Raw genomic sequence first — 25294 nt, 5'->3', positions numbered from 1 at the left:
ATAGATGGTTGTGAGCCATCAAGCATACAGCATCCATGTGGTTGCTGGAGATTGAACTCAGGACCTCTGAAAGAGCAGTCAGTGCTCTTAACCTCTGAGCCATCTCTCCAGCCCCCAGCAATATTTTATTAAACTAAAAAGTAAGACAAGAGCCGGGCGTGGTGGCGCACAACTTTAATCCCAGCACTCGGGAGGCAGAGGCAGGCGGATTTCTGAGTTCGAGGCCAGCCTGGTCTACAGAGTGAGTTCCAGGACAGCCAGGGCTACACAGAGAAACCCTGTCTCAAAAAACCAAAAAAAAAAAAAAAAAAAAAAAGTAAGACAAGAAATGAGAGTGGGGAGGACATGTCCTTGTCTCTCCCAAGAGTAAAACTAAAGTCCCAAACAAACAAAAACAAACAAAACAAAACAAAACATAGCAGTGGTTTCTCACTGCTATCCTGAGGCTTAGTCTAAGACACAGGAAGCAGTTTACTGTCCGATCTCAACTTTCTGAAAGGCTACTGGAGGGAAGGAAGAGTCTAGCTTCCTCACCAAAGAAATATAGTCAAGCTTCAGTCGGGGGGTGGGGTGGGGGTGGGGTGGGGGGGGAAATACGGCTTCTTCATCTTAGCGGAGCGAAGGCAGAGGCTCTACCGGACGCCCCTGCAACTGCTTACTGTTTCTCTCGCTGGTACACTGGGCTCTTCAGCAAGAAAAAAACAAAAACAAACAAACAAACAAACAAACAAACAAAAAGGCACCATAGTTACTCTGAAAGAACAGCACCCAAGTCTCTGTGGCTGGAGATGAAATTGTTTCTTGTTCGTTCCCCTGGTGCCTTGTGCGGAACTAGGAACCGGAGCTGTGGGAGCCATCTCCACCTTGCTTGTTACGGGGCTAAGGGGAAATGGTTGGTGTCTTAAGGGCTCTGGCAGCGTAAGTATATATTGCTTTTGTTATCTTCGGATTACCAGGACCCAGCTGCATGGTGCCAACAACCCAAACTGGACCATGAAGTGAAATCCTCTTATTGGCGGAAAGGGGGCGCCAGAGGGAGTGGGCGAGTGACCCTAATGACCATCCTGGGCCGAGGTATATCCTTGCATCTGTGTCCCCTCGTTCTCACAACAGGTTCTAGCACTATTCAACTTCCGTTCCCAGATGAGCGGGCCACACAATTTGCAAGGACTCCTCTCTAATATGAAAATTGGTTTCACTTTCTTCCGATTTCCTAACTTCTCAGGATTTCCCATGACTCCCCTGGTCTCCTAGTGTAATTTGTTCAGTTGCCCACAGTCTTGGGAATAGGGTAGAGTAAAGGAGTGGTTAGTGGAGAGAGTGGGCTTATTAAAAAAAGAAATCCATGCTGGGAGTGGTGGTGCATGTGCAGTTCCTGCACTTGGGAGATACAAGCAGATAGATCAGAGGTTCAAGGCAAGCCACAAGCTACATAGTGAGTCCCAGGCTAACCTGGGATATGGGAGACTCTGTATCAAATTAAGAATAAACAAATAAGATGATAGGTAGATAGATAGATAGATAGATAGATAGATAGATAGATAGATAGATAGATAGATAGATAGATTAAACCAACCTGGCCAAGGATCTAAAGCTAATCACAAAAGAAAAAAAAAATCAACTAAGAGGGATTTGGAGAAAGGCATGCTAGAGGTGCCAAGTGGGTCATTCAGACAGTGCCCTGAAATTGAGAGGCAACATTGTTCTATTTCTGTTCCTCAAAAGCCTTGAGTGATCATTTCCAAAGTCTCCCGTTACCCAGGACGGTGGCCAGTTTCGTGAAAGAGCTCTCTTGGCTGTGCCCCGGTTTTCACCGTCCATTCCTAAGCAGCATTTGCAGTTTTGAGGAGTTCACTTAAAGTGTTACTTATGTGTTTTTAATCATTGCTCTGAGTGTAGAAATTCTGAAGGGAACCGGTATTTTGAAGAGAAATGTTCTCTGGAGCACCTCAGGGACCAAGTCTCTCTAGAGGTCTCAGGCAGAGCATGGTTGAGAACCATTGACCTGCTTCTGCAAGAGATGTAATCTTGACTAAGAAAAAGAATGAACCCTTAAGCTTATAAAGTGGGGTTTCCACCATGACTTACAACAATTAGTACACACAGTCAAACAGTGTGTTCACTAACTTTGAGTGTTCAGTTAGCGTTCAAAATGTTGATATAACTAGAGTTGGCTGTCGCTAAGTATATTCTAAGACAAATTAAAAGTCTGATTTCTAAATTAGAAAAGCTACTTTTAAAGAAAATCGTACCTAAAGATGCTTACAGTGTTACGCTATGTGCAAAGGGGACCACACAGACTTCTACTGAGTTATTGGTGCCAGGTTTACACACAGCAGCAGCGTTTACATGCCGACAGCAGTCTGTATTTGGTATGTTAGTGTGGTGCCCTGCCTCATCTCTGATTAACTCTAATTTAGTAATATTTGTGTGAGTTATAAGTTATTATTTTTCCACAGCCTCTCAATTTTTCTAATAGTGTATGTGTGTGTGTGTGTGTGTGTGTGTATGTGTGTGTGTGTGCTGGGCATTGCATTGAAAGCCTCAAGCAGGCCGGGCGTGGTGGCGCATGCCTTTAATCCCAGCGCTCGGGAGGCAGAGGCAGAGGCAGATGGATTTCTGAGTTCAAGGCCAGCCTGGTCTACAAAGTGAGTTCTAGGACAACCAGGGCTACACAGAGAAACCCTGTCTCGGAAAACAAAAAAAAAGAAAGAAAGAAAGCCTCAAGCATGAAGACCAGAGTCTCTGAGAAAACATATTTTAGAACCAAAAAAGAATATTTAAAGTGAATCCAGGCATTTCCATTTATATAGTTTTGTATCTCTGTAGACATTTTTTTAAGATGAAAAAGTCACTGTTGAAGATGAATATTGGAAACCCCCCCCCAAAAAAAAATGAATGTCGAAGACTCTGATAATGCTCTTAAAATAATCAATAATCACTTGGGCACAGAGGTCAAAACAGTTTTTATGTGCTCGCTTCGGCAGCACATATACTAAAATTGGAACGATACAGAGAAGATTAGCATGGCCCCTGCGCAAGGATGACACGCAAATTCGTGAAGCGTTCCATATTTTTATGGATGTATTTGGAGGATATCATCCTTAGTGAGGTAACCCAATCACAAAAGAAGTCACTAGATATGTACTCACTGATAAGCGGATATTAGCCCAGAAACTTGGAATATCCAAGACACATTATGGAAAACAGAAGAAAATCAAGAAGGATGAACATTTGTGGATACTTCATTCCTCCTTAGAATGAGGAACATAACCCCCATGAAAAATTATAGGTACAGCGACAAAGTTTGGAGCTGGGATGAAGGGATGGACTATCCAGAGAGGACCCCATTCGGAGTCCATCCCATCATCGGCCACCAAACCTAGATACTAATGCTCATGCTCATGCCGGCAAGATACTGCTGAAGGGACCCTGATATTGTGGCCTCTTGTGAGGCTACGCCAGTGCCTGGTAAACACCGAAATGGATGATCACAGCCAGCTACTGGATGGAACACAGGGTCCCCAATGGAGGAACTAGAGAAAGTACCCAAGTACCTGAAGGGGGCTGCAACCCTGTAGGTGGAACAACAACAGGAACTAACTAGTACCCCCTGGGTTTGTGTTTCTAGCTGCATTTGTAGCAGAAGATGACCTAATCGGCCATCAGTGGGAATAGAGGCTCCTTGGTCTTCCAAACTCCATATGACCTAGCACAAGGCAAGGCCTGGGCCAAGTAGTGGGAGTGGGTGGGTAGGGGAACAGAGGTGGGGGGAGGGGTATGGGAATCTTTCGGGATAGCATTTGAAATGTAAATAAAGAAAATAATAATAATAATAATAATAAAAAGAAATCATAATTGTATAAAACTAAAAAAAAAAAAAAAAAAAAAAACAAAATTTTTAAAAAAAAAAAAAAAAAAAAAAAAAAAAAACAGTTTTTATAGGACTGTCCTAGAGTTGAGGATCCACCTCTTTCTGTTATAGCTACAATTTAAGTCATCTGAAAAAACAGAGACAGAAGAAGGAAGGGGTAGCCTGAACTCAACAACCTCTTGTATTTAGAAGAAGAAACCGAAGAGGTAGTCCCAATTGATCCGTTGTTTCCTGCTTCTTCATCTCTGGGGAGGTTAAGGCGACAGTCCATTCTAAACACCTGTCCATTTGCATTAGCAGCTTTTTCTCTGGGAGACTTAAGTGCAGATTTGAAGCATGCCAACCGAGAAACAACAAGGAAGACATCAAAGATCCAAATAGATCCACACAGGCGTGGCACTGTCTGAACCAGCTTATTCCAAATCTATCTCACCCCGTTTGCCTGCTGCCATCCAATGGGGCCCATAAAACAGTCAATAGCTGAAAGCCTGGTGTTCAGTCAAAGCGGAGTAGCTTCTGGGAAAGTTCTAGGGCCTTTTAATGTCAGCAAAGGGGCGTGGGTGATGATGGGAGACCTGTTTGACTAACAGGTTGTTAAGCGTGGCAAATGGGTGTCGGGTTCCTGTCTGAACACCAGTAAGCCTGGATTGGCACTACTTGGGTGGTTAGCTGGAGTGACCATGACTAGACCGGCTTCCAGCACTCGGGCTGATGACGAAATTCCAGGAGAACAATTACTCCAGCTTTTCAGACAGCTGGTCTCTGTCTAGATTCCTTTGTCTTAGCCCAGCATTCTGTTCTTAACGACCTCTCCCTCTCCCCTTTATGCGCCTTCCTCCCCTGATGGTATCATTACATGCCGAAGACTGCAGATGTTTCATTTATATACCGGGCGAGATTAATATTTACTTTAAATGAAATCTGCCTGGTGCATGAAACCCATCTAACAGTGCACACAATACCCAGAGAAGTCTGGGGCTTTCAGCTTCGGTAAGAGCTGAAGAATGTTTGGTAAGTGGGGGCGGGGAGAAATGATGGGAATGTTTGCTACAGGATGCAGACATCAGTCCCCTGGAACCATTAGCTCAACAGGAATTAGCTGTAACTGTTGAGTAGAGGAAGTCGGTAAGCCAATGGCATTTTTCTAGAAAATCCTTACTGTACACCCTACCTAGATTGATTTGCCCAAGCTGTACCAAGGAGAGAAAGGAAATGGTTAAAATGGAGGACGTGATGTGAGGAGAAGACAAATACTGGTCGGCGTTCTAATGGGCACAACCCAGAGGAAGGCTACAGAGGCCAGGAGAAAGCGATTTCAATTAGCATCATGACTTGTGCCCGTTGCCACTGAGCAGAGCCACCCGATGAATGACTGACTCTCTAAGGGGGGGTGGGGGGGAGGGAAGCCAAAAGGGGTTCTTTGTCCTTTGTGAGCATAAACGCAAACGTTTGTGCAACAGAGAGACATGCCCTTCTGTGGTTTCCTCCTCTTTAAGTCAGGGATGACTGAGTAATATCCAGCCAGAAAAACATAATAGTGAATGATGACTGGCAATATATCATGTTTTATATCGCCGGGAACAGACATATATTTTTGGCCTATTTCTCTACATAGGCAGTCTCCATGATCAGGTTTTTTTTCTCATTCCCCACTCTGTCTATCCCTCTTTCCCTGATCTCCCTCTCTCTCTCTCTCTCTCTCTCTCTCTCTCTCTCTCTCTCTCTCTCTCTCTCTCTCTCTCTCTCTCTCTCTCTCTCTCTCTCTCTCTCTCTTTTTGTTTTTATTTTCAAGACAGAGTCTCACTGCACAACCAAGGCTGGACTTGTGACCTCCTCTACTTACCTCTGAATATTGGGGTTACAGGCCCACGCTCCCACTCGTGGCTCAAGACTGTCTCACAAATGTTTCAAGAACTATGTATTAGTCTTTCTGGGTTCTTGCAAATGATCAGTTAATACTTTTTCTTAAAGCTCAACTTCCTGTCTTTCTAAGATTAATAATTATCAGCATGTGTATGTGTGTGTGTGTGTGCACGCGTTTGAATGTCTATGTGGGTGCATGTACCCATGTGTGCACCTGCATGTGGAAGTCAGAAGTTAATATCAAGTTATTTCCCTGAACTTGAACTGTGTGGATTTGGCTACCCTAGGTAGTCTAGATGGTTAGCTTGCTCCTGGGGTTCCCTTCTCTTTGCCTCCAGCTCAGGAATGACAGGCTAGCCACCCTGTCATGTGGATGAAAATGATGTGAATTTGGGTCCTCATGCTTCCGCTGAAAGCCTTTGTCCACTGAGCCAGCTCCCAAGCCCCTGTTTTGTTTTTTTTTTTTTGTTGTTTTTGTTTTTTAACATGATTGTCTTTTATTTAAAAAATTATAAGCAGTGGACTGGGAGCACAGTTCAAAGGTAGAGTTTTTGTTCGGCATATATGAAACCTTGAGTTAGTCCCCAACATATATATGTTCCTGCACACAGACATTTTGGTGGTTTACCTGGTGCTGTTATGTATTCAAATGCTAACCACTGGCCTCCAGGATCTGGTTGTAGTCCAGGTGAGCAGATTCTCACATACACCAAATGATGCTGTATAAACTATGTTCCATATATTCTCTGACTAGTTAAATAAAGTGCCTGGCAGACAGTCAATTACTGGGGAGAATAGAGGTAGGCCAGCCTTTGGATACCAGGCTGGGACCACAAGGAAAAGAGAGAGGGGAGGGGAAGATGGGGGGGGGAGGAAAGAAGATAACGAACTAGGAAATGGCCTGAGGGAGTGAATCTAGCACAGACAGGATGACTAGTGGCAAGTAAATTGGGGGATACTGAGGCAGTCTAATGTAGAAAATCAGAAGCCGGGCGTTGTGGCACACGCCTTTAATCCCAGCACTCAGGATGCAGAGGCAGGCGGATTTCTGAGTTTGAGGTCAGCCTGGTCTACAAAGTGAGTTCCAGGACAGCCAGGGCTATACAGAGAAAGAAAAAAAATCAGTTTAGGGGTAATCACTCAGTAATTGTACTAAAGGACTCTTCCTCAATTATTAGGTAGTTGGCTAGGTCATATTAAGAACTAGTAGAGTTATTAATTATTCCAACAACACAGATACACAAATACAAAATTTTAAAATAAAAATTTCTTCCACTCTTTTCCTCCTAATAGATAGTGTTAGCTACCTATTGTTGATTTAAAACTTAGCCCCAGTATTTAATGGCTTAACAATATATTTCCATTGGTTTCTGTGAATCAGGAATCCAGAGTGACTTATCTCAATGGTTCTTGCACATGGGCGTTCACAGGTAGCGAGCTGCCCTGTTCCCTGCAGGGGTAGCAGTCACCTAAAGCTAGACAGGGTTGGGAGACTCACTCCTGAAATGGCTCCCACGAATGGCAAGTGATTGCCAGTTGCCAACAGGAAGAAATAGAAGCTGGCTCCCTTAGAGGAAATGATCCAGAGACAGAACCAGGAGGAAGGCTGCCATCTTTCCTGACCCACCCCGAGAGTCATTCTTCACACTCTGTGCAGATCTTTCACTTGTCGTGAGAGGAGAATTAGGCCCCATGCAAAGGAGTCCTGAAGCCCTTATGGACATATTTTTAAGGTGTCACAGGCTAGGGCAGTAGGTCAGTGGGAGAGTAAGTGTTTAACTTTGTTGGGACCTTGAGTTTCAACCCAGTGCCCTAAGCTCCAACTGACTGTGGATAGACAGAGTTCTATGACAGAGTGTTGTCCACACATAAGGTTCTGAGTTTGGTCTCAAAAACTCACTCCACTACCACCACCAAAAAACAATGATAGCAACCAAAGAAAACCACCTCAGTACTTATATTTTTTAAAAGGAAAGCAGCAGGACTATAGTGAGCCTTTATGTATATGCAGAGTGTGATACGCATATATATGTATATATATATATGTATATATATACATACATATATATATATATATATATATATATATATATATATATATATATACACACACACATTATAGGTAATTGCATTACAAAACTCCTTTAAGATGATGTAGAACAGTCTAATGATATTCTAGTATCCATCCCTTTGTTTTATTTGTTTGATGAAACAATGTCTTGCTATATGGTCCTGATTGAGCATGAACACAGTGTATAATCCAAGCTGGTCTTAAACTCTGTTATGGATGGCCCACTAGAGATGACCACTCAGGAGCAGTTTATAGCCAACTGAAAGTCTTTATTCCAGCCTGTTTGACCCACACCTAGATATTGGGGGAGATGGGGAATGTGCCCATCTAGGTGTGGCTCTGGGTGTCTAGAACACAGGGTTTTTACACTTGATCTTAGCCAAGAGGCTGAGAAGCAATGAACACGGGGTTTGTAAAGGCAGAAGCCACACCCTGGCATCTTTCTCGGCAGCTGTAGGAATCTTTGCAGTTTAAAACAAGCTAAGATAAGCAGTCAGCTGGGATATCCTGACCTTCGTATCCTAGAATAGAGTTAGGTAGTTTTCCGTGCGATTCTCTGTCAAAGAATTCTAGTTAAACTGAAATAGCTGGCCTCAGTAAGGATACAAGATGGAGGAAACTTTGCACTGTCTTGCCCATCACAATGGCCATACTCCAGTTTCCTGGGATTACATGAGTATGTCGTATGTCTTAAATCTTTAGATACTGCTGTTTCTCCTGAGATAAATCATGAATATTTGTTTATTTCATTCATTACATTGTGCTCTCTTCCCTTGGAAGGTTTTTAAGAAATAAATACTCTCTCTCTTTCTCTCTCTCTTCTCTCTTTCCTCTCTCTCCCCTCTCCCCTCTCTCTCCCCCTCTCTCTCCTCTTGCTCTCCCTCTCTGTTCTCCTCTCTCTCCCCCCTCTCTTCTCTTTCTCTCTCTCTTCTCTCTTTCCTCTCTCTCCCCTCTCCCCTCTCTCTCCCCCTCTCTCCTCTCTCTCTCTCTCTCTCTCTCTCTCTCTCTCTCTCTCTCTCTCTCTCTCTCCCCCCTCTCTCTCCTTCTCTCCATCCCACCCTCTCTTTGGATGTATGTGTTTGATATATGTGTGCATTTATATGTGCATGCTGGTCTGTGTACCCACGTTGAGGTCAGAGGTTGATCTTGAGTAAATTCCTCTCTCTTTCTCTTTCCACCTTGGTTTTTGAAACTGGGTCTCTCGCTAGACCTTGAATTCAATATTTCACCTTGATTGGCTAGCCAGCAAGTACCTAGAATCTCATGTCTGGGGTTACAGGTGAGCTTTCATCCTTGGCTTTTGGGTGGATGATGGGGGTTTAAACCCAGGTGCTCACACAGCAAACACATTGCCCGTCTCCCAGGCCTCCACTATGCTTCCTTCCTTCCTTCCTTCCTCCCTCCCTCCCTCCCTCCCTCCCTTCTTTCCTTCCTTCCCCCTCCTCTTTCTCCTTTCTAAATCACCATGCCTCTTAATCAAGTCCTTGAAGTGTGTCCTTTACAAGAGTCAGTTAGCCCACCATATATGTGCCCTGCAGACCTAGGAGCAAGGGGTAAGAACCTATAGAGGGGTGCCCTGGGGTTCATAAGCAGGGGCTGTCTCCTTTCTTTTTCCTCCTCTTCAACCTGCATGAGAAATAAAGGCAGACCTCTTCCTGGGACATGGGGAGGGAAGCTCCAGGCTGCTGCGCATCATTCTCGTTCTGCTGAGCCAGAGCCATGTGACCGGCTCAATGGGCTCCCGCGTGAAGGTTGCCGGTGAGAAAGGCAGGATCCTGCTGCTAGCCTGACATTCCGAGTGGAGAAAGGAGCAGAAGAGAGATGATGAAGCCGAGAGAGAACAGATGGGCTTAAACATTTTTTTTAAAAAGTGTTCTCAAAAGTTAACATTTTTTTTTATTCTGAAGATGATTTTTTTCTTTTTAAAAAGCCCGTTTATTATAAAATATTAGCACATAGCCAGATAAAATTATGTAACTTAATGGGTTAGTTATAAAGCCAAACGCTGTGTCGCTAATACTAACGTCAATAATCAAACGTTGTTGGCTCTCTGGTAATCTCTGCCTGGGTCCCCTCTTGACCAGAAGCACCAGTCATCTCAATGGCAACCACAGCGTGACCTTTTAGTAATTATTTCATTGCTCTCTTAACTTTTTTCACCTAAAATACGCACTCTAAACTACCCTACTCTTGCTTGGCTCATGGCGTTCCGCAAACGAGATAGATCACCCAGTGCAAATCCACACCAGCTTCTCCGTGAGGTTGCTACTGCTGGACAGCTCTTGTTCTCAGTCCAAGGCCACCTCAAGCACGCTGTTATGAACATTCTTGCATATGACTCTTTTTTTTTAAAACGATATATGTTTTATTTTATTTTATTTTTTTTAGATTTATTTATTATTATATGTAAGTACACTGTAGCTGTCTTCAGACACTCCAGAAGAGGATGTCAGATCTCATTATGGATGGTTGTGAGCCACCATGTGGTTGCTGGGATTTGAACTCATGACCTTCGGAAGAGCAGTCAGTGCTCTTAATGGCTGAGCCACCTCTCTAGCCCCTTGCATATGACTCTTACATAAGCTGTATGTGCATACATTTTAGGGCACTTGACTATAGATGTTGGGTACAAAACCTTTTAGTTGCCTAGAGAATGTTTTCCAAGTGGATTCCACACATATATTGCTATGAGAAGTTGAGGAGGTCTCTCTTTGCTTCACATCTAAGACAAGACATTTTGGGCAGGAGCGGTACTATGAATGTATAGTCCCAGCTACTGGGAGTCTAAGGCAGGAGGATTCCTTGAGTTGGGAAATTTGACACCAGCCTGGGAAAATTGTGTGATTTCTTCTTTTGAAAAATAAATGACTAAATAAGCTGGGCAGTAGGGGCTTACACCTTGAAACCCAGCACTCAGGAGGCAGAAGCAGGTAGATCTCTTGAGTTCATGGCTAGCCTGGTCTACATAGTGAGTTCAGGACAGCTAGGGCTACACAGAGAAACCTGTCTCAAAAAAGAAAAAAGAAAATAAATAAAAAATTAGGATTCTTCATTCTAAGATTAAGATGCTTTTGTATGAGAAAGGCCCTTTAAAACAAAGGAAAAAAATCTGGGCATGGTGGCACGTATCTGCCACCACAGCTTTAGAGACAGAAGCAGCAGGATTTGCCTAAAGTTTGAAGCCACTCTGAGTAACATAGCAACACCCTGTCTTAAATGAAACAAAATAAGATGGAAGAGAGGGAGGGAGGGAGGGAGGGAGGGAGGGAAGGAAGGAGGGAGGAACAAATTGTTCCTTTTGCATGTTGTCATATGGCAAGATAAATATCTGGTTTTCCGTTTAGAAACTTCTGATTTTCCCTTGAAATCTTTCCGACCACAACATCTCAAATGGTGAAAATCACTATCCCGCAGAATGTGCTGTGGATTATCCCTTCTTTTCTGTTTTGATGTGAAAATATATGTAGTATATAGAGGAACTAGCCTCTAACCTAAGATAGCTTCTAGTGAATCAATCTCTCTTTCTCTCTCTCTCTCTCTCTCTCTCTCTCTCTCTCTCTCTCTCTCTCCCTCTCCTTCCTTCCTTCCTTCCTTCCTTTCTTCCTTCCTTCCTTCCTTCCTCCCCCTTCTCCCCTTTTCTCCTTTATCTCTTCCTTCACAAGGTTCTGTTAGCCCAGGCTGTCTTTAAAATTGCTTTGTAGCCAAGGCTGGATCGTTGATTCCCCTCCCCATCCCCAGCCCTTTTCTACCTCCCAATGTTAGACATAGGAATATGCTATGACATCTGGCTATGAACTCTCTTCTGGTATTTATGTATTTGTGTAGTGTTTTCTTCCATTGGATAAGAGCTGTATTGTGGCCGGAGTGTGTGACTTCTAAGACTAGATCACAAAAGATACTGTAGCATCAGAACGGCTCTTAGGTCCGGGTGCTCTGAGGAAAGTCAGCTATCATGCTGTGAGGGTAAAATTGCAGCCTAATGAACAGCTAATGTGGAAAAGAAATTGGTAAGCAGGCCACACTAGTTGCAGAACCTTTGTCTCAGTCAAATATTCCAATGATTTCAATTCCCCAGTCTTTGAGATTTCCAGCTAAGAACCACAGGAATCATAGCGACAAGCTACCCCTTCCAGCCCAGTGAATTCTTGACTCAGAGAAACCATAATGCATTGGTGTATTGTTTTAAGCCACCACACTTGGGGCTGACTCATTATGCAAGGGTTGACAGTTTGACACGATTCTCACCTAGAAGGCATTCGGACCTAAGTATTTGAATTGTTGAACGGCATTGCATGGGAAAACTCTAGTAGAAGCATTCTGGTTTCATGTTTTCTGAACTGGAACAGACCTCCAGATGTAACTACAGGCTCGGAAGAAGTAGATGTGTTTGATGAACTCACTTAAGCAGATACTGTAGAAATGCAATCAACAAAAGCCAGACTAGAGGAGGCTATGGCCCAGATGACCCAATTTCTTTAATTGGTTAACTGAAAGGGAAAAACTAAGGGGGGGTAACCTATTAAAAGACCACTAAGAGATATAATAGGTTTGCCTTTTCCCTCCCCTGTGGGACAATCTCCCCCCACCCGACCCCCTGCCCCCTCTGCTGACCTTTGCTTCTGCCTCAAACATGTGAGCAGGTATGAAGGGGGCCCTTTCGGAGCAGCAGCAGCAGCAGCTTCCCAAGTCATTGTGTGGTTCACCCATTCCTCCTTTCCATCTGCCAGGAAGTGGCTTGTCCCAAATAGGGACTGTTCCTTTAGCTGATGGCCAAGAGTGAGGAGGATGCGGAGGTGACTCACCGTGGAAATTCACGTGAGCAGGATGGCAACCCAGGCTGTTGGAGGCCTGATTTCAGAGTTTTCTGCCACCACAGCATAACATGATGTACTCTGAGTTATACAAGGGATGTTGCCAATTTAACATGTGAGCCTTGCTAGACTCCTGGCTGAGGAGGCAACTGGAGGAACTGGATACTAGATCACGGCCTAGTTTGCTTCCCAGTTACTGTGAGAAAACACTAAGGAAAAGCTCTTTGTGGGAGGTAGGGTTTATTTTAGCGTTGTGACAAGCCATTCTCTGGGGAAGCCAGGGCAGAAGCTTGAGGCAGGAACTGAAGCAGAGACCATGGGGGGATGCTACATACTGGCTTGCTTCCCTTGGATGATTCAATTGCCTTTCTTTTGTAGGCCAGCCCCCACCTGCCTAGGGACAGAGCCACCTATGGTGGGCTTGGCCCTCCTCCATCATGTAGCAGTTAAGAAAACAAGTTGAAAGCTGGAAAGATGGCTCAGCAGTAAAGAGACTAACCTTGAAAATTCACGTGAACAGGAAGTCACCCCTGGCTGCTCCTTCAGAGGACCTGGGTTCAATTCCCAGCACCCACATGGCAGCTCACAACTGTCTGTAACTCCAGTTCCAGGGGATCCGACACCGTCACACAGATATACATGCAGTCAAATCACCAGTGTAAATAAAATAAAAATTAATTATTAGAAAATAAAATTATTAAAAGAAAATTAACCCACAGACATGCCCACGGCCAACCTGAGGAAGGCAATTCCTCAGTTGATGTTCCTGTTTCTCAGGTGTGTCAAGTTGACAACAAAAGCTAACTCTTAACAGATGGTGGTAGAGAAATAGCTATTTATTTTTAGGCGTGTTTTGTAAATTTAGCTCGACATTTTTTTATATGTGTGGTACTAAGAATAAAACTTAGGGTCTTGGTGCGTGCTAGGCAAACGCCCTCCCACTAACTCATATTCCTAGCTTTTAAAAATATGTTGATAATGTTACAGGAACAACAGTTGTTATAGTTTGGGTACATGCTGCAGGGGAGCAGGAGGGCGACTGTGAAGTGCTCACTGTGGAGCTGGGCTGTGAGTGGGTATGAGCTGGTTTATCAAAGGCCTTCTGTTTTAGTTGCGATTCGGGTGCTTTCATAGTACAAAGTTTAAAAGCCGGGCTGTGTGAGCAGACACCTTTAATCCCTGCACTTGGGAGGCAGAGACAGGCAGATCTCTTGAGTTCAAGGCCAGCCTGATCTACAGAATGAGTTCCAAGATAGCCAGGGCTACACATGTTTTGAAAAACAAAACCAACCAACCGAACAAGCAAAAGCTGGTTGATTTGAACTTGACTCCTTGACTTTCAAAGGAAGCTCGGGGCATTTGTTGAGTGTAGGGGAAGCAGAGAGGTATCTGGTTCAAGGCTTAGGACTGAGACAATAAAATGCCTCCCCCCCCCCTTCTGTGAGAAGGCTGTTTCCACAGGAGCATTAGAACGGGTCAGGTCAATCAAGGAGATGGAAAGGGCTGGTAGGTGCCTTGTGGTTGGGGGCGTGGCTTCCATAGAGCACTCTCGCTGTAGGAGAAAAACAGTTTCCTATCCATGCTTATTGGTTAAAACATCTACTGTGCTCTCTGAGTTTAGAGCATTGCACTGATATTTGGAATTGGGTTTCTGGTTCTAGCCCAGCAGTTCTCCACCTGTGTGGGCCAGGGGTCACATATCAGATATCCTGAATATCAGATATTTACATCATGGTTTATAACAGTAACAAACTTAGAGTTATGAAGTAGCAATGAAAATAATTTTATGGTTGGGGGGGTCACCACAACAGGAGGAACTGTGTTAAAGGAAAGTTGAGAACCACTGTTCTTGCCCCTCCGGGACCTGGGTATGATTTACATTGATGCCTGCAATAGCTCATCCACTTGAAATGACACTAGATTGTTTTCTGCAGCCACAAAGTGCTCTGAGCCATTCCTAACGAAGTTTCTAAGGAAGCAGGCAAAGTAACTGGGCCGGAATCCCAGCTACTATCCAAGATAGTGACAGATGGACAGACAGAGTGCGTACATCCTGACCTGCGCTAACAGGAAGAAGCAGAGCTTCGGTAGATGCCACATCCGGGGTTTGTGTGCCGGCGTGTGTGATGCTGAGACACGACGTGGCAGGTACTGAAGGTTTGCTGGAGTTCTTTGGTTGCCGGCTCAGGCAGAAGCCCTCGCTGATCTCCTTGTGCAGAGGGTACTGGTGAAGAGACCGTGTCTTCTACGCCATCCTTCAAACCTAGGGTTTTCCTCTGGGAAAAAGAGGAGAGGTGGCGTGAAGAGTAAGTAGGCCCATGTACCACACAGCGGACTGAGACGGAGCGGGGAGAGCACGTTGAATCTTCTACCATTGATGGAAGTTTAAAACTGACTGTTATAACCCAGGCTAGTGGCACACACTTCCCCCTCGCTCCCCAGGAGTAGGGAGGCAGAAGCAGGGGTCTTCTGTTTCAAACCATCCTGGGCTACATAGCAAGACTCTGCCTCAAAATGAAAATAAACAGCTAATATAAAAGTCAAGAGAACTCAGCAAGGTGGGGATCTCATAGTAAGAGGGGAACAGAAACATTTTTAATAGATATACCCTCCCCATATTTGTTTTTTCTTAATAATCACAAGATATCTTTATTTTTCTTAATGGAACAAAAAAAAAGCAAGCGCAAAATTCTTTGGCTCACACTTTTACTGATAACATCTTACAGTTAAAACTAGGCATGGGCTCCCTTTAACAAACACCCTTCCTGTTCTTTCTCTTCCCTTCTTCCCCACATCCTCGTACCAGCTTAACTGGAGCCAAACCGATGTACCATCCAGGACACTAAAAATAAATATCTATATTTTTCTTTTGATATTTCTCCTGCTGTGACCTACTTTTAGTTGATTTCAAAAGCAAAGGACAGAGGTGTGTCCTCAATAAACAGGCCTGTGATCTCTATTTCCCTGTTGGCCACACAGGTTTTGTCCTCTGAAGCAGACTTGTGTTCTAGGGGCAGCAAAAAGAAGAGTGCTGTTCCTCTTGCGGCCCTGGTATTTCGGTTCTGAAATCCCATTTGTTTCTCCAAAAACTGGCTCCCGTGAGGAGACTTCCTGCATACGCTTCTGATATTAATGGGCTCTGCTTATGTCGCTCCTGATACGCCTGACTCAAACACAGAATTACTTCCAACACACCCACACGTCTGGAAGCACATTTTTCAGTGATTATAAAATCAAGAGCTGTGAAGATCCCTTGCAAACAGCATTTATCAGCTGATGTTTTAATTATTCATGTTTAAATGAAGTCCCTATGAATCTCTTTAAAAATTAGAGTCAAGGACTCGGGTTGTAGCTCAGTGTAAGGTGCTTAGCATGAAGGAAAACCTTGGCTCATCCCTAGCACTATATGAACTAGGCATGGTAGTACCTGTCTATATCCCCAGTACTCAATAGATCAAGGTCATGCTCTGTTACTATTACTCTTTTTAAAAAAAGAAAAAGATTTATTTATTATTATATGTAAGCACACTGTAACTGTCTTCAGATACTCCAGAAGAGGGCTTCAGATCTCATTATGATGGTTGTGAGCCACCCTGTGGTTGCTGGGATTTGAACTTAGGACCTTCAGAAGAGCAGTCAGTGCTCTTAACCGCAGAGCCATCTCTCCAGCCCCTTCTTATTACTCTATATTGCTGTGATAAAACACTACAGCTGAGGCAACGTATAAAGAAAGTGTTTAATCTAGCTTAGAGTTTCCAAGGGTTAGATCCTGTGATGCTCAGGCATGAGAACAGATGAGATCTTATGTCGGAATCTACCAGGAGTAAGGCAGAGCACACACTGGGAATGACATGAGTGTTTTGAAACCTCAAGTCCATCCTCAGTGACACATCTCCTCTAACAAGACCACGCCTCCTAATCCTTCCCAAACAGTTCCACCAACTGGAGGCCAAGTGTTCAAACAGATGAGCCCATGGGAGCCATGCTCATCTAAACCACTTCAGTTATATACCAGGTTTGTGGCCAATGTGGGCAACAGAAGGCCCCTCTTTTTTTTTGTTTTGTCTTTTGTTTTGTTTTGTTTTGTTTTTTGAGACAGGGTTTCTCTGTGTAGCTCTAGCTGTCCTGGAACTCACTCTGTAGACCAGGCTGGCTTCGAACTCAGAAATTCGCCTGCCTCTACCTCCCAAGTGCTGGGATTAAAGGCATGAGCCACCATGCCCAGCCCAGAAGGCCCCTCTTGCAACAAACAAAGTCAATAGGAAAGCTGTCACTTAAAAAAAAAAAAAAAATGATGTTCGAATTTTAAAGTTTCACCAACATCGAGAAAGTATTATCATAATTTAAATACTTCAGCTTAAGCAGTAAAATATGTGCATCTGTTTGAAAAGTTAGTTTTAATATTCACCCCAGGAATTCTTAATTAACATTTGAAGTGTTCTAACTGGAATACACGCACCAGAGAGTAGATTGTTAGCATGACATCTCTCTAATGGGGACCTTGGACCTGTAGCTCCTTCAATTCTTCCTGTCAGGACGTAATTGGAGAATTTACAGTTTAGCGGAAGCGAAATTGGCCATAACTGGTGAGATGCTTGCTGCTGAGCTCAGTGCACCGCACAGGCATCTTTACTCTTCTGTGGCTGGAGTCACTGTAGGGAGAGCCCAGGACCACACCTTATTTCTTGGTGTTTGTTTGGTCCTGTGCCTGCCCTTCTGTGCAGGACAATGTCCCCTCATCTGCTGAATCCTATTTTTGGACACTGTGTAGTGTGAGTGGATGTTTTCATGTGAGGTTCTGGTCAGAGCCTACAGCTTACAATAGTTACAAGGCCGATTGGCTTGATTCTTGGATTTGTTTTCTTTTTTTCGAGACAGGGTTTCTCTGTGTAGCCCTGGACTGTCCTGGAACTCGCTTTGTAGACCAGGCTGGCCTCGAACTCAGAAATCCGCCTGCCTCTGCCTCCCGAGCACTGGGATTAAAGGCTTGTGCCACCACGCCCGGCTGGATTTGTTTTCTAGTCGGTACGGTTGGCGCAAGACTAACTTCATGGCCTCATCATGAAGCAGCGCTGGAGTGGACCTAGGTTTAGGCTTTCTATTGACTTGAATTGTCAGAGGTGATAAGATGCTGTCAACTGTGCACCACTAAGCTGGCTTGTGCCACTTAACACCTGTTTAGAAATAGTTACCAGAAGTATATTTAATGAACAATAAGTAAATAGGAAGAGAGACCCAAAATTAAAAACAAAACAAAACCAACCCTATGTATAATATTGAAGATCTGGAAGAATTCATAGGAAAAAATTAAAACATGGTTACAGTAGTAGTAGTAGAATGTAAAAGCTACAAAGGCCTCACTGTTCAAAATCACGACTATATGAAGACATAATATTGTCCCCATCTCACTCCTAAGGAAACAGAAGCACAAACTATAACCTGTCCCAGATCATACAGCTCTGGCGCCTGTGAAGCTATCATTTCTGTCTAGGCTGTTTGGTTGGGATTCAGGCTCTACCTGTCTTAGGTTATCAGGGTCTTCTTTCCAGAAAATATCAGAGTCGAGGAGCCATCCCATGAGTGCCCAGAGTTAAAGAAGACTGGATTCGCTATAAGGGGTGTGATGACTGCTCCGGTTGTCAGCTTGACTACATCTGGGATGAATTAAAACCGAAGTGACTGGGCACACCTGTGAGGGACTTTTTTTTTTTTTTTTCCTTAGTTGTCATTTGAAGTGGGAGGATGCACTTCTAATCCAGGTCTTCGAGGTAGGAAGATAAATGTTTAGTGCAGATCCTTTGAGGTGGGAAAATCCATCTTTAATTTGGACCACACATCCTGCTGGCAGCATAGATGAAGGATGTGGATGAAGGAAGCACAGAAACTCTCTCTCGTTGCCTGCTTGCTCTCCCCCTCACTAGTTTGTCCATCCATTCCTCCACTGGTGTTGGAGCCACTTCTTTAGAATGCTAACATAGACTGAAGACCAGCCTTGTGGACTAAACAACTATTAGATTCTCAGACCTTCTATTCATAGGCAGCCATTGTTGGATTAACTGGACCACAGCCCGTAAGTCATTCTCCTACATCCCCATTTTATATACAGAGAGAGATTCATTCTATAAGTTAGGTTATTCTAGATAACCCTGACAAATACAAGGACCCAGAGGAGAACAAAGTAATCCTGAGGTTTTTCTTGGCATCTAAAAAGGCCCTTACCAGCAAGAGATTTTTCTGTCAAGCATCATTTGGGTAGCAGGCTTCTGTGATGAATTAAAAATAAAGACCTGTCACTTGGTTGATGATGTGTATAACAGTTTTCCTAGACGAGACAAAGCTGCTGAGTTTCAGGAGGCTTTGAAGAGAAAGGCAGGCAGCTTGCCTCTTTCTTTCCATTTTGATTCTTCCTAATTTCCTCCTGTCAGGCTCTACCACGAAGTTACTGACCAAAGAAAGCCACAGCCAAATGTTTATGTATATCCGTGCTTCTCTAGGCCCCTCAGCTAGGGTCAGAGTGGGAAGAATCCAGTTGTTTACCCAACAGGAAGCAAGTAGCACGGTCTACCCAGCACAGTGGCTTTCAAGCAGTTTGTCATCCAGCCTGAAGACAAGGTTGCAGTACTTTGTGAGGGGGTTGGGAAGGCCTAGGGTGGAAGAGAAGGTTCTGTGGAGGTAGAGGTGAACTCTAAGCATGGACACGAGTAGTGGCCATCTAGGCGGAGAGAAAGGCACAAAGGTGAAGCTGAAATTGAGCAGTGTGCAAGTGGAAGGAGCGGGTAAGGCAAAGGCAGGAGGCTATCAGGGCTTTCAAAAGACAGGGGTTGTGCTACTGAATCTGATGACTAGCATTTTCTAGTGCTATTAGCACTCTGGTTGTTTTGTTTTGTTTTGTTTTGTTGGTTGTTTGTTTCATTAGTTGGTTACTATGTCGAGTGTGTGTGTGTGTGTGTGTGTGTGTGTGCGCGTGCGCACACGCACTATACATTTTTCCAGTAGGATCTCTAGACTATATAAGTTATGTAAAGCAGGAAATATGGAGTCTCCGGGGTAAAAGGAAAAGACTAATGAAATGTTGGATGTGCCGGCACATGACTTTAATCTCAGCACTCAGGAGACAGAGGCAAGTAGATCGCTGTGGGTTTGAGGCCAACCTGGGCTACATAGTGAGTTCTAGTATAACTTGGACTGCATAATGAGACCTGTCTCAAAACAAAAACCAAAACAATGAAAAGAGAAAGAGTAGCCGGGCGTGGTGGCGCAGGGCTTTAATCCCAGCACTCGGGAGGCAGAGGCAGGTGGATTTCTGAGTTCGAGGCCAGCCTGGTCTACAAAGTGAGTTCCAGGACAGCCAGAGCTACACAGAGAAACTCTATCTTGAAAAACCAAAACAAAAGAAAAGAGAAAGAGTAAAGAGTCTTGAAGGCGTAGACTTCTGTGCTCCAGGTATCTACATACTAAAGGACTTTAGACGATCTTTCTCCACTGTAGCGTGCCAGTCACTTTCTCTTAACCAGAGAGACACAAGGGATGGTCCTCTTTTCAAGTTTGTGTGGGTAAGGGAAAATTTGGAAGGACCAAAGTAATTATCTTGTAGAAGTAAGGAGAGTTTCAAGACAGAGGTACCAAATCCAAAATTGTATGTTAATATGTAGGAATATGCATATACATTCATATATAATGACGTAAAAATATGCCTAAGCAGAACGGGTAGTAGAAGGGCCTGAAGAATGCTCAGTCTACAAAGCACTTGTACACAGACATGAGGACCTGAGCCCAGAAGCTATGTAAAAAAGCTGGGCACAGACAGGCCCGCAAGCTTAGTGCTGCAGAGGCAGAAACAGAAGGGTTCCTAGGGCTTGCTGGCCAAACTATCCAGCTCCGCCGACAAGCTCATGACTCAAGGAGAGACCCTGCCTTAAAAAACTAAGTTGGAGAACAACTGAACAAGAGAGCTGATGGTGACCTCTGGCCACACAGTCCATACGCGTGGCACACTTGTTCATATGCATGTGTGAACATACACATGAACACACACACACACACACACACACACACACACACACACACGGAAAAAAATTAGCAAAAAATATACTAAAATAGCTTTGATATTATTGTTATGTGGCAATGATGGTAACGGTTGGTTTAATAAAATATTGTTTAGAAAAGCTCTCTCAGTCTATAATTTTAAAAAGTCATTTTTTGAAAGTTCTAAATAGCTAGGCTAATGTTACAAAGAAATCAAGTTGCGTAAGAACCAAGAAGAGATCATTGACCTTGGCAAGTGGGAGGCTACTGGAGAGCTTTGGTCAGGGTGAGGAGATGGGCAGAAGCCAAAATGCAGTGGTTGTGTTCATGGATCACAGGAAAGTAGCAAAAACCAGTATAGAGCCGGGCGTGGTGGCGCATGCCTTTAATCCCAGCACTCGGGAGGCAGAGGCAGGCGGATTTCTGAGTTCGAGGCCAGCCTGGTCTACAAAGTGAGTTCCAGGACACCAAGGGCTATACAGAGAAACCCTGTCTCAAAAAACAAAAACAAAACAAAACAAAAANAAANAAANAAAAAAAACCAAAACAGTATAGACCACTAGTCAAGTAGTTTGGCAGGTAAGGCAAAATGTAAAACTATTATTGCTTATTATTATTATTATTATTATTATTATTATTATGCAATAGTTACATATAAAAATTGGGTACTATAGAATACTACTAACAGTAGGATAGGGGCTGGAGGACTAGCTCAGGGGTTAAGAGCATTCACTGCTCTTACAGAGGACGAGAGTTCAGTTCCCAGCACCCACACAGTGGTTCACAACCATATCCAGAAGAGGCTATCCAACACTCTCTTCTGACCTCTGTGGGTACCAAACACACACATGGTGCACATGCATACAGGCAGGCAAAACACTCACGCACATAAAATAATCTAAAAAAAAAAAATGCAAACAAAAACAGTAGCATCATAGGCACTAAAAAAAAAAATCTCACCGAAGCCCAACGATGTTGTTTGGCGTATTTGTTGAGTGAATATTTCCACTGAATGTTTTGAGGTAATGTTTTCAGGTGAGGATCATTCACACGTTCTTCTCAGTCGTGGAAACTGCGGCTCAGAGAGGCAAAGTGAGTCCCGACCTAGGCACAGTAACAGATCACCCTGAGGAGCTTTGCTCCGTAGCACTTTGTAGCTTCTTGGAGCATTGACATGCATTTCCTGGACGCTCCTTCCACTCTGTAGCAGAAGTAACCAGCTAAGGGCTTATCTGGTGCCCTACCATGTCCTGCACAGGTTTCAGCCACAGTGTCTAAAATCTCATTGCACCTGCATCCTTACATTATCCCTTAGGCCTGCACTGTACGGAAGCAGACCCGAGTCTTATTCATATTGTCACGCCCAGATCCAGAATTTGTCAGATACCTAGGATAAAGGATGTCTTTACGAAGGAAGGGAAGCAGGAGATGTTTATGTATAGTACTGATGTACTTTTAATCCCCATCCCAGGCCTCTCTCTAATATCTTCCTATTTCTGGAATTGGGTAGGCCAGACTCTCACCATGTAAGAATAACACAGGAATACAGATGTCCCATTTAGGGGTGAGCATTCCACAGCCTCTTAGTCTCTGTACCTTGACCAGATGTGGGTCAGTGCTAATCAATATTTACTGCATACAGAAGCTTCTCTAACGAGGGCTGAGGGATATGCTAATCTAATGTGCTAATCTATGGGTACAATGCTGAGACATGAAGAGTCAGTTTAATACTATGGCCATTTAGAGGAATAAAGATAATGGGTTCTCCCCTAAGGCATATAACCAGTTTAGCCACAGGTTCTATATCATACACATCCACCACTACCACCACCACCACCACTACCACCACCACCACCACCAATCAAGGCTCAGAGATCACTGTGGGCAATGTGGCAGGAAAATTTTAAGAGCCCAAGGATACAGACGACTATCAGGAATCAACAGGACAGTTGTTAACATGAATTTACAGTGACTGTGACAGCATGCATATGACCTATGCAAACTAAAGCCAGCCAAAATCCCAACATGGACTGGGGAGATGGGTATAAAGTTCTGCCCCTAGATGAGGGTGTACTAGCAGTTGATAGCTGCTGGGAGACAGAAACAGTGTTAAGGGTGTGGCTCCATGGTCTGCCGACCACACTCCAGTAGATGACCACCGAGCCCAGAACACACAGGCAGCACAAACTTGTACTTAATGAATAAAGGAAAAATGAAAAGGATGTAAAGTCCGGTGGTAGAAAAGGGGAGTGGATCTAGGAAGAGTTGTGGGAGGGGTAAAGATAATCAAAATATATTATACAGAGTTCTCAAAGAACTTAAGAAAAAGCAAAACAAAACAAAACAAAACCCCCACAATAGCACAAAAGCCAGATTCCTGGCTTTAGCCTGAAGTATTTAGTGAAGGATGAGCAGTCAGTTTTAGGACTGGTTGGAAGGAGCATAGTCTACTCATTCCTGACTCCCTCGTGGAGAGCAGAGCAATGAAGGGGAAAGAGGAGAGCAAGTGCCATGAGTTCTCAAGGATGAGGTGCACCCCCCACCCTGCTGAACCATTCAGAGCTTGTTGAGCTGCCCCAGCCTCAGAGGGATATGGGAGACCAGGGACTCTCCTATAACGGAGAATGTAATGGCTTCACAGAAGGTCTAGACATTGTTTGTTAGAGATGTACTAAGACTTATTCATATGATTTTCAGTGTTCTAGTGGCCATATTAAAGAAAGTAAAAGAAGTGGAAGTCATTTGAATAGCACATTTTACTTTGTGTGTGTGTGTGTGTATGTGTGAAAGAACCCATATATGGGTCAGAAGACAACTTCAGGCATTAGTCCTTTGGTTGCTTTTACTGTTTCTTTGAGATACAGTGTCTCATTGTTCTGGGAATTCATCCTGTAGGCCAGGCCACTAGCTTTAGAACTTCCAGAATCTGCCTGTCTCTGCCTCATCATCCCTGAACTCCAGGCACACGGCCCCCCACACCCAGCTTCTTGGCTTTGGTTTGGTTTTTGAGACAGGGCTTCTTTGTATAGCTCTGGCTATCCTGGAACCTGCCCTGTAGACCAGGCTGGCCTCAAACTCAGAGATTCACCTGCCTCTGCCTCCTGAGTGCTGAGATTATAGGCGTGCGCCCCCACACCCAGCTTTCTTTTTTTTTTTTTTTNATTTTTTTTTTTTTTTTTTTTAAGATTTTTATTTATTTATTATATGTAAGTACACTGTAGCTGTCTTCAGACACTCCAGAAGAGGGCATCAGATCTTGTTACGGATGGTTGTGAGCCACCGTGTGGTTGCTGGGATTTGAACTCCGGACCTTCGGAAGAGCAGTCGGGTGCTCTTACCCACTGAGCCATCTCACCAGCCCCACACCCAGCTTTCTATGTGGGTTCTGGTGATTCAGGTCCTCACCCTTGGCAGGCAAGTACCTTCCTGAGTTCTCTCCATTCCTCATAAAACAGTCTATACACATGTAATCAATATATCCTAAATATACTTAGACTATATCCAACAAATATAGCATATTTAGTTTTATTTCATTTTATTATTTTATTTTTTTGGTTCAGAGTCTTGATAGGAAAAGCAGGCTGGCCACTAACTCAAGATCCTCCTGTTCGTGCCTGTTGAAGTGCTGGGCTTTGCTGTCAGGCACCACTGTGCCTAGCTAAGCTTTGAAGTTTTTCTATCAGTCTAGCATGCATTTCCTAGTCATGGAATAGCTCAATTTAGGCTAAGTCAGAGTTCTCTTGTTTAGCCTGTGTGTGTGTGTGTGTGTGTGTGTGTGTGTGTGTGTGTGGTATTAGCACAGGTTCTGATAGACTCAAAGCAGTCTTTTTTTTCAAATTTTTTATTAGATATTTTCTTCATTTACATTTCAAATGCTATCCCCAAAGTCCCCTATACCCTTCCCACCCCCGCCCTGCTCCCTACCCACCCACTCCCACTTCCTGGTCCTGGTGTTCCCCTGTACTGGGGCATATAAAGTTTTTAAGACCAAGGGGCCTCTCTTCCTATTGATGGCCGACCAGGCCATCTTCTGCTACATATGCAGCTAGAGACACAAGCTCTGGGGTGACTGGTTAGTTCATGTTGTTGTTCCACCTATAGGATTGCAGACCCTGACTCAAAACAGTCTTAACCCATAGCCAACACCTAGTTACTATATATGTATGTATACATGTATATACACACATACATATATGTGTAATGTATACATACAATATGAAAAATATATTTATATATAATTATATTTGTACATTTGATAATTATGTTGTACTATATTTGTATACACTTATTTTGTGAACATATTTGTATACATTGTATGCATACATACATATACCTATATACATATACACAATATATAAATTATTTAACAAATAAATAATAAATATGTGTATGTGTATATATTATATGTATTTTATATTATATACTTGTATACATGTATAAATACATATACATGTACATGTACATTGTACACATACCTATCTATGTATATATGTTTGTACATTCCAGAGTATTACAGGTGCAGCCCCAGGAGACAGAGGACCTAAGGAGGCCTTGTTTTATGGTGAGGGGAAAGAGCATTGATCTGCATGGCTGGAGAGGAAAGAGGACAATTTGGATGTCTGGTAGTCACCACAGAGAACTAGCAATCTG

At 43.7% G+C, this 25294-nt stretch overlaps 1 non-coding gene across 1 annotated transcript; it reads left to right on the top strand.

The window, feature by feature from the left end:
- The first annotated feature begins 2971 nt into the window (after positions 1-2971).
- On the top strand, positions 2972-3078 carry LOC115063786. Its single transcript, XR_003843646.1, has one exon. It is a non-coding gene; the product is annotated as a U6 spliceosomal RNA (small nuclear RNA).
- The last annotated feature ends 22216 nt before the right edge of the window (positions 3079-25294 follow it).

The sequence above is a fragment of the Mus pahari genome, chromosome 3 (assembly GCF_900095145.1).
Source record: "Mus pahari chromosome 3, PAHARI_EIJ_v1.1, whole genome shotgun sequence".
Lineage (NCBI taxonomy): Eukaryota > Metazoa > Chordata > Mammalia > Rodentia > Muridae > Mus > Mus pahari.
This window is presented reverse-complemented; position numbering and strand designations above follow the sequence as displayed.